We start from the raw sequence: 8,762 nt of genomic DNA, 5'->3' as shown, positions 1-8,762 counted from the left end.
TTTGACAGAACGTTGCATTCGAATATGCGCGTGTTTTTATATACCTACTATTATATAGATGTCACACCTGTGACAGGTAAAAACATGCTTTTTTTAAAAAATAGCGCCATCTGTTGGAGGTAAAAGCAACACACGCTAGCATTGTGAAATTAAACATATTACAAACGTGCGCTTTCTCTTTTCTTTCTTTTCCATTTAACCAGACTGAGCCACAGCAACGTATGGCCGGGTACAGCTAGTTCTTACATATAATAATAACAATAGCAAGCAATGCATGCACTCAATTACTTAGGGCAGGGGTGTCAAACTGCTGGCCTATGGACTGGATGCATCATGACGAAACCGTGCCCACCCCATTGCCGGCAATGGAAAAAAATTGGTGATACGTCATGACACATCACATGACGTTATGAGTTTGACACCCCTGACTTAGGGTATTTGCCCCTGTACAAAAATGACTCTCGCAGTCATTTTTACAGAGGTATTGTCAAAACACTTATTTTGCTACAACTGTTATAGATGCACATTTCAATAGTTGGAGAAGTCTAAAATGCTGGATATGTATTTATTAAATAATCATGAATTGTGTTCATTTGCTAGGTATGAAGAATATCACATAAGATTCCTCCAGTTTCCTATCCAGAAGCCCCCTTGCTACTTATCATTTCATCTTAGATAAAACACCTGTGTGCTCTAAATTGCCATTAAAGAAATATCTAGAATATGTATTTATATATCAGGTAGTTTTGCTCAATATCCTAAGCTTCAGCTTCCTTTATCCACTTGCCTCATTTTTGTATAACTATTCTCTCCATCATTCTCCCATTTTTGACGGAAAACTTCCTTTCAGCATCATTATTTTCTGTTCAGTAATGAAAGTACTTGCCCTTTGTAGAAAATATTTGAGATCAAGGCTTTGTCTTAATATGGCCCATTTCATTGGAGGTCAAAGTAGAGATAAAATATACAACTGATATGATTTTTCTCCAACTCTGAGCTATTCCCAATAGCTGCAGTTCTTGCTGTAGTATTATAAAATGTAGTCGGTTTGCAAAGGAATGTCTGCTCTTGCCTTTTTACTGTTTCATCCAGATCAGTGGTTGAAAAGAGCTAAAATCTTGGATAGTTAGACTGCTTTGCTACCTGAAGGGAATATTATGGCCTGTAAAAGTTGGAAAGCTAGAACTTGAAGACCGTGACCATTAATGGAAATAGAGGGAAATGCCAACATTTATTTGAAAGTCCCTGAGAAGGAATAGATGGATGTGGCTTTCCTATTTAATTTTTTTGTTATGCATGCTGTTAATTCAGAAAAAGACTATTTGAATATAATTATATATTCAAAAACAATACGTTATATGTCATGAATTCACCACATACATATTCAGGATAACATGGAGATCCTTTGGGGGAGGGAGCAGTAGCACAAATATTCAATTTACAGGAATCCATGTATATACAGTATAAACCTTGAGAGATTAAAAAAAGAGAGAGAATATATATTGTGCATGGATGCATGGATGCAGTAATGGAGTGATAGAGTGATATAGAGATAGAATCAGAGAATAACAAACAGATAGATATTGTGTGTATGTGTCTGTATGTACGTGTGTCTTTATTTAGTCTCTTTATTAGACATTCCAATAGTCTAGGAAAGGGACTGACTTCAGGCTAGCATTCCATATACTGTATTAATCAGGACCAGATAACATCAGCTAGGATTTTCTGACTTGCAAGATTCATACCCTGCAGGGCTTCAACACCTCTCCCAACCTTCATAAACCTTGGATGATTGCAAAACATCACTATTTGAGATCCAGTGGGGAAAAATGCATGCCTTCTGCAGCTATTCCAAACATTCAGCAACGAGGGGGAAAGAGTAGTTTCTGTATGTTGTCATTGCTGAATTCCCTCAGGCATGCTAGCTCTACAGGTGGCATTGGATAGTGATGTTTTGCAGGCATCCAAGCTTTATGAATAACGGATTATACATTTTTCAGAACTGAGAGGACACTTCCTTCTTTCCAAATATACCAGTGTAGTCTGCATATTTGGTAGACCAAATAGGAAGATGTACCGGTACTTGCTGAGGAGGGTGAGCAGTGTGTGTGTGTGGGAGGGGTGTTGAAGCCCTGCAGGGTGTGAATCTTGCAGGTCAGAAAATCCTAGCTGATGTTATCTGGTCCTGATTAATACAGTATGCTGTATGGAATGCTAGCCTGAAGTCCGTCCCTTTCCAAGATTATTGGAGCATCTAATAGACTAAATAAAGTTATAGGGACTCCTGCTGATTGCAAATGGGGAATTGAACAGGTCCAGTGCATTCTGTGTGGGTCTTGAGCATCAGAGCTAGCAATCAATAATTGCAACCCTTACAGAAAAACTGAACAAATAGGCTATGATGGATGTTTCAGGGAAGTTGTCTATTGCCCTAGAAACAATTGAACCTGTATTTCAAAACTGATGTGTAGTTCTGGATCTGATTGCTCTTGGCACAACCTCTGAGACATTGGACTTGTTTCTTGACAGGCCAGATCTGGAGCATTTAGAGCATCTGTTCACATAATTCTATCTCTTCCATAATGACATAACTGATGCTTTGTTAGGAAGGAAGTGTTAGTAAGTTACTCATATTGAAGTGCTGTAGTTTTGCATAATATAGATCTGGACCTTGTGTGTGTTGGCTATTAGCTGCATAGGGTCAATTTCCAAAACTCTTGATGTGTAAGTAGAAGGGAAAAAGAGGGAAAAAAAGAATAATGAGATCTTTCCTTCCCTCCTATGCTTTGCCACAATTTCTTGAATCTTCCAAAAGTACTCAGCCCAGATGAATGAATTTGCCTCTTTTATTCCAGTCCAGTTCCTGAGCTAACATATTAAAGTCAGTGGCATACTCCTGCATCAAATACGTACACTGTCAGTGACCAATTTTACAGTTGGCAGTCACTCGCTTGACTAGATCATCACAATTAGCCCTCGGGCATGTCACAAAATAAGCATAGCTGTCCAAATCAGGTTGTTCTGCATCAGAAAAAGGATTGCCCGTTTTGTAGCTCTTTCTGTTGTTATGTCAATTACAAAACCTTTTTGAAATTGCTCTGTGGGAAATCTTTGAGTATTAAGGAGATATATAATTCACATTGAACAAGGAAGATAAAGTTGTCAAGTTTCCCATCATATTCATCAGACATAAAGGTGGGTCTTCAGTGTCAGAGTGATGCTGCTGCTGCAGGTGGTGCTCCAGTAACAATTCCTGAGTCTTGCTATGGGATTGGTATAGAACAATATGTTGTATCTTAGCTTCTGGACTCATTATTTATTGTCTCATCTGACTGATCCCTCTAAGTCATAACTTTGTTTTTATACCCAAGCAAGGCATTGGTGACTTGATTGACAATTAGCAGGATTTCAAGTAGTTCTCCGAGCCATTACTTAAGCTTGATCTTGAGATGTAGTTTATCCTCTTGGGATGTGGGAATGGAAGACATTGTGTGTGTGTGTGTGTACACACAGACACACATACATACAGACACATAGACACAATAGCTATCTGTTTGTGATTCTCTGATTCTATCTCTATATCACACTATCACTCTGTCACTCCATTACTGCATCCATGTATCCATGCACAATATATATTCTTTCTCTTTTTTATCTCTCTCTGTGAGATACACACACACACACACACACACACACACACACTATCCACCTTCTAAGTATTCCTATCTATCATCTCTATCATCTTTCTCTCTCTCCTCTCTGTTTCTGTCTCTATCATCTATTGCACTATACATCAGCTTCTAGGCTTTATCCTCTATTTTTTTAAGTCACTGAATATTTTGCTGATTTCTTCAAGCCCTTTGAAGGAACTGGTTCCTGTCTTGGTAGCTATTTTCCTAATTGCAGTGCTATGCAACCTGCCATTGTCTCTTCGAAGGCCTTTTCTGTTGTTCAAGTGCAGTGAAGAACAGACTTGTGAAAGGAGGGCACAGATCATAATTGATTGGTCATTTTCAATCTGTCATTCTTTACCAACCAATCCAGATGGATGACAGTGCCTTTCTCCACTGCTGACTTGAAATTTTATCCACCCAATTTTAAAAATTAAGCCAGCATGAAATTGGCTTTCTCCATTGTCAAATCCCTTCCTTGCCTCTATCACTTCTCAGCTCTGTCCCTGATAGTGATTTGAATTCCCTGAATGGTAATGGGTGACAAAGTTTATTAAACTGCATATGTCTTAAGGTTGCCTTGGACAGTATCAGAATAAGGATAACTTATGGCAGTCAGTTTGGTATCATGGTTCAAGGCATGGCTAGAAACCGGAAGACTGTGAATTCTAACCTTATCTTAGGCACAAAACCAACTGGGCAATTTGGGGCCAGTTATCCATGCTCAGCCTTGAGTAGAAAGCGTTCTGAAAAATGTTGTCAAAAAACCTGCATGGACTTGTCTAAGCAGTCAGTAGGAATCAAGACAGAGTTGAGGGCATATAAAAAAGAGGATAATTCAACTCTCACTCATAGGTTGAGGAAGAGCTCAAGGCAATGTTATGAGAACATGGCAGAAAAATAAATTGTCAGAGCAGGTTTGGCTGTGGTTAAATGCAAGTGGGGAACAGACCATAGTGAGAAGTGGGTCAAGCAACAACTTCTTGAGTATTTTGTACAGAAATTAAAGTTATTATTTTTATTTTAATATTATTATTATTATGTGTGGTAAATCTACAGTTAGACTCACAATCTAAGACTGATGGAAACTTAATAATTCAAGTCCTAACTAAGGACAGGATGATTGTTTCTAACAAAGTTTGTAAAATATTTTTTTTGTAAAATTACTTATTATTACTACTACTATTATTTACTACTAAATCCAGCCAGCAAGTGAATGTTCTATTTCTGCATAGAGAAGGCAGTGTTATCCTTTCAGATCTTTTTTAATAATTCATATTTCCACTGAATATGAATTCAAGGCAACTGAAACAAAACACAACCAACTGTAATACCAAGATTAAAAAAATGACACAATTCTGCAAACATTATTATAAAAATAGAATTAACCCCCTGCAATATGTCAGTAAGAAAATCAAAACAAATCCATACACTTGAGGATAATGCAGTTTTTCAGGAAGCTGTTCAGCAAATAGTACTTGGACCAATTAGTTTTCCAGCACTGCTGTCCTTCTACAGAGAGTGCCAAGCATTATGTTGCTATTTCTAGCTTACTTTATAAAGTTATAGAAAAGCATTGAAACTCAGACAAAAATGCTGCTTTAGAGTTGCTTGAATTTGACCCAAGAAAAATGTATGGAAGGCCTCTTACAATTATTTTAAGCCAGAAATATTTGTGTTGTCAGTCCAAAGAAATCTAATCAGAATATCAGTGGAGGCAAAGATTGCTGACCCTTTGCCTGTGGTCTATTTCTCCATTTAAATTTGCTCTCTGCTGTTTATGTTATACTGGAAAACACAAGATAGTGTATTTTCTCTGGCAAGAAAGAAGACAGCTTCGTATGTCATGGTTCTGACAGACAGAGATGAATAAGGAAAAACTCTGAGGCTTGCAAACTTTACAAATGAGCATGGCTGCAGCCATTTTCCTTCTCATTTTAGGTTGCCAGCTTACATGTGTAGATGCGGATGTGTGGGTATTGATCAGTGGAAAAAGCCTGCAGAAAGGAGTTACTGTATTTTTCCGTCTATAAGACCCACCCTTGTATAAGACCTCTGGCATGCGAGTATCTCCGCGCCAATCAGTTGTTCAGCGAAGTGCCGAACAGCTGAGCCGGCAAATCCGGAAGTTTGGCCAGCCGACGATCTTGCCCCCTCCCCCCTCCCATTAGTGGCAAGCCCACAGGGGCTTGACGCCTGCACCAGGCGGCATGGCAGCGGCATGTAAATAGTGTCTTATACACGGAAAAATAGGTAATAACCTCCTCAGATTAGGAGCGCTCCAATTACCTCTGCAATGCTTTGCAGCTGTATTTTTGACTTAGGAGAGGGAGTGCTTTTAAACAATGCTTTGTGAGAAGTTTTATATCAAAATATATTTTATTCTTTATACTGTTTCTATCTTTCCTTAAAACATTAACAGAATCCATAATGGTCTGAGAATCAGCATCTCCATTAGATAATTGACAGCGAAGCTGAAACTAAATTAATCAAGTAAAAATAAGGAATGGGGGAAAATCTTTTACTTCCTCACCCCCCCTAAAAGTTATCCAGATCTAACCCACATATCAAAGGATAAAGAATAAGATCTGCAAACACAAATAGAGTTAATTAAATTAGGTCTCCCAACGGAAATGCATGTTTACAAGAATAAACATCATAAACATACCTACACACACACACACGTACCTCAAGTATCACCCTAGAATCAGCACGTAGACACTTCCACACCAGGACAAGCTCCCCTAAAATAGTCTGTTGCTGTACCCTACTTCTCTGCAGCTGCCTCTAAAGGCAAACTGTTTGCTTTTAGGAATAAATATTTCTTCTTTCCTCATAGCTGTCTGGATCTCATTTTTATTCTTGCGCAACCCCAGTTCGAGTTGGAACCCCAAATTATCCTTCGGACAACTTCTTTAACAAGGTTTGTTAAAAGTGTATATTTCTTGTCCTATTTTGTTTAGCTCTAATATTTTGATTCCAGTGACTATGTGGATTGTGGGTAGGAAGCCAATATATTCCCCAGACCACTGGAAAATGTAATAAGAAAGCTAAATGAAACTCTTGATGTTTGTTGATGATGAATAGCATTTGGGATCGGCCATTAAGGCTGAACCTGAACAAGGAGCTAGAAGAATTCAACACGGTTGAGATTGCCTATGTTCAAAGTCAGAGGAATGGCTCAATGTTGATGCCTGTCCCTGTCTGGACTCTACTTAATTTCTACATGCTCAATTTTCCAGAGAACAGCTCTGGACTAGAGCATCTATTTGCAAAGTGGCCCTTTTTTTTCACTTAACTGATATTTTGAGAAAGGATCTTGTTATATCACTCTCATGTAAAATTTACATGGCCAATATTTTTAATAGAAATATTAGCTTGGTATCAGAACAAATTTTCTTGGGCAGAGGTCAGCTGGCTTCCAGTTGGATCAGTCCAACTTTGATATCTGATGGGGAAGGAAGGGAGGGAGGGAGGAGGGAGGAAGGAAGGAAGGAAGGAAAGAAGGAAGGAGAATACAATCTTGTCTTGTTCATACTCTGTTGCAGTTCCTCAAGTCTCTTTTTAATATTCAAACAATCCTGGATCCATGCAGAAAAAGTCTCTGGATTCTTGTGTCAAATGAGTTTATCCCTGTGATTGATATTCTGTCATGCAGGACTTTTTTTGTCATAGAATGCCTAGAACGGAGTTCCGGCACCTTTTTTGGATGGAACCTTGTATGGTAGGCAAGGCGGGTTGTATGATGTGTGTGAGTTTTGGCACCTTTTTTTTTTTTTTTTTTTTACAAAAAAAGCACTGCTGACATGGGTAACAATTTTTCATTCTAGCTCAGGTACTGAGCTAATAACAAAGCCAGCAATATTTCCTTACTCCGGTGGAAGTAATAGATCATTATAGTTAATTCTCAGGATATTACAAAATTAGTAATATTCTGCAAGTTGAGACTGAAGGGGAGATCAAAAGAGGAGATGCCCACTTTCTGCTTGCTTGACTAGTTATTTTATTTGTTTATTTAATTTATATGCTGCCCATCTCGCTTTCACATGACTTTGGGCAGCTTACAACATGATGGCTCTGGGCAGCTTATAACAATATAGTATTGTATAGACCTTTTCCTCTTGCCCTTTAGAGCCAATGGACTTTTGGATGTTGTTTTCATGCCCTTGAAAGTCAGAGATATTTACATACCAAAATTGTCTGGCCTGAGAATCATTGATTCTTGCATTGCCAGCTTCAGGCCTTACACTTGCCAGCTCCCATTTGCCCATTTTTAATTTACTATAGTTATCTAAAATGAAGATGATTTAAGATATCCCCAATTTATCCTGAAAAGAAGATTGTATTAAAATATTAAAGTGGTTAGAAAAAAGGTTATAAACTGATACTATTTTTATTTGTATAATACTAGAAAAAAATGAAGAGGATGTGTATAATCTAATTTTGTATGTAATAATAGTAGTAAGAATTGTTTTTGTTCAATGTTGGGAAAATGAAAACACTATGGGAAGATGAGAGGATCAGGGAAAAAAACCTGGACTGTGTAACATTGAACAGATTTATATTAAAGAAGTTATGATGGTTGCATTGAGTAACAAATGTACCCAGACATCATGTTGTTTACTAAGCACTCATGATTTGTAATAATAGAAAATGAATAAAACATATTAAAAAACCCAAACAAATAAAAATAGGATATTTTGTGAACACTAAGGAAAAAATAATGGAATATTAGTGGGAAACAATGACAGATGGTGGTTGATACAGGGAGCGCACAGAGTATAAAATATATTTTTTGTTTTTATTCAGTCCAACTATGCCTCTGTTATCAGACTGACTCAAGAATGTCAGTTAAAGGTTAAGTACAAGCCAGGTCCATAAAATGTTGGGTATCATTTCTAGCCTTCTATGTTCAGCCAGTGGTAATGCCTGGTTTTCTATGAGAAGGCTACCAAAGAAAGACCTATCGGCTATTATTCAGTTTTAATATTTGAAAAAGTACACTTTAAATATTTGATGTACTATTTCTCATGATGTAAACTACCACGTGGCTTGCAACAATATAAATAAAATGCTGTGAAATAAAAACAA

This window comes from Protobothrops mucrosquamatus, unplaced genomic scaffold, assembly GCF_001527695.2.
Source record: "Protobothrops mucrosquamatus isolate PMUCROS unplaced genomic scaffold, P.Mucros_1.0 scaffold_203, whole genome shotgun sequence".
In the NCBI taxonomy this organism is placed as follows: Eukaryota; Metazoa; Chordata; class Lepidosauria; order Squamata; family Viperidae; genus Protobothrops; species Protobothrops mucrosquamatus.
This window is presented reverse-complemented; position numbering follows the sequence as displayed.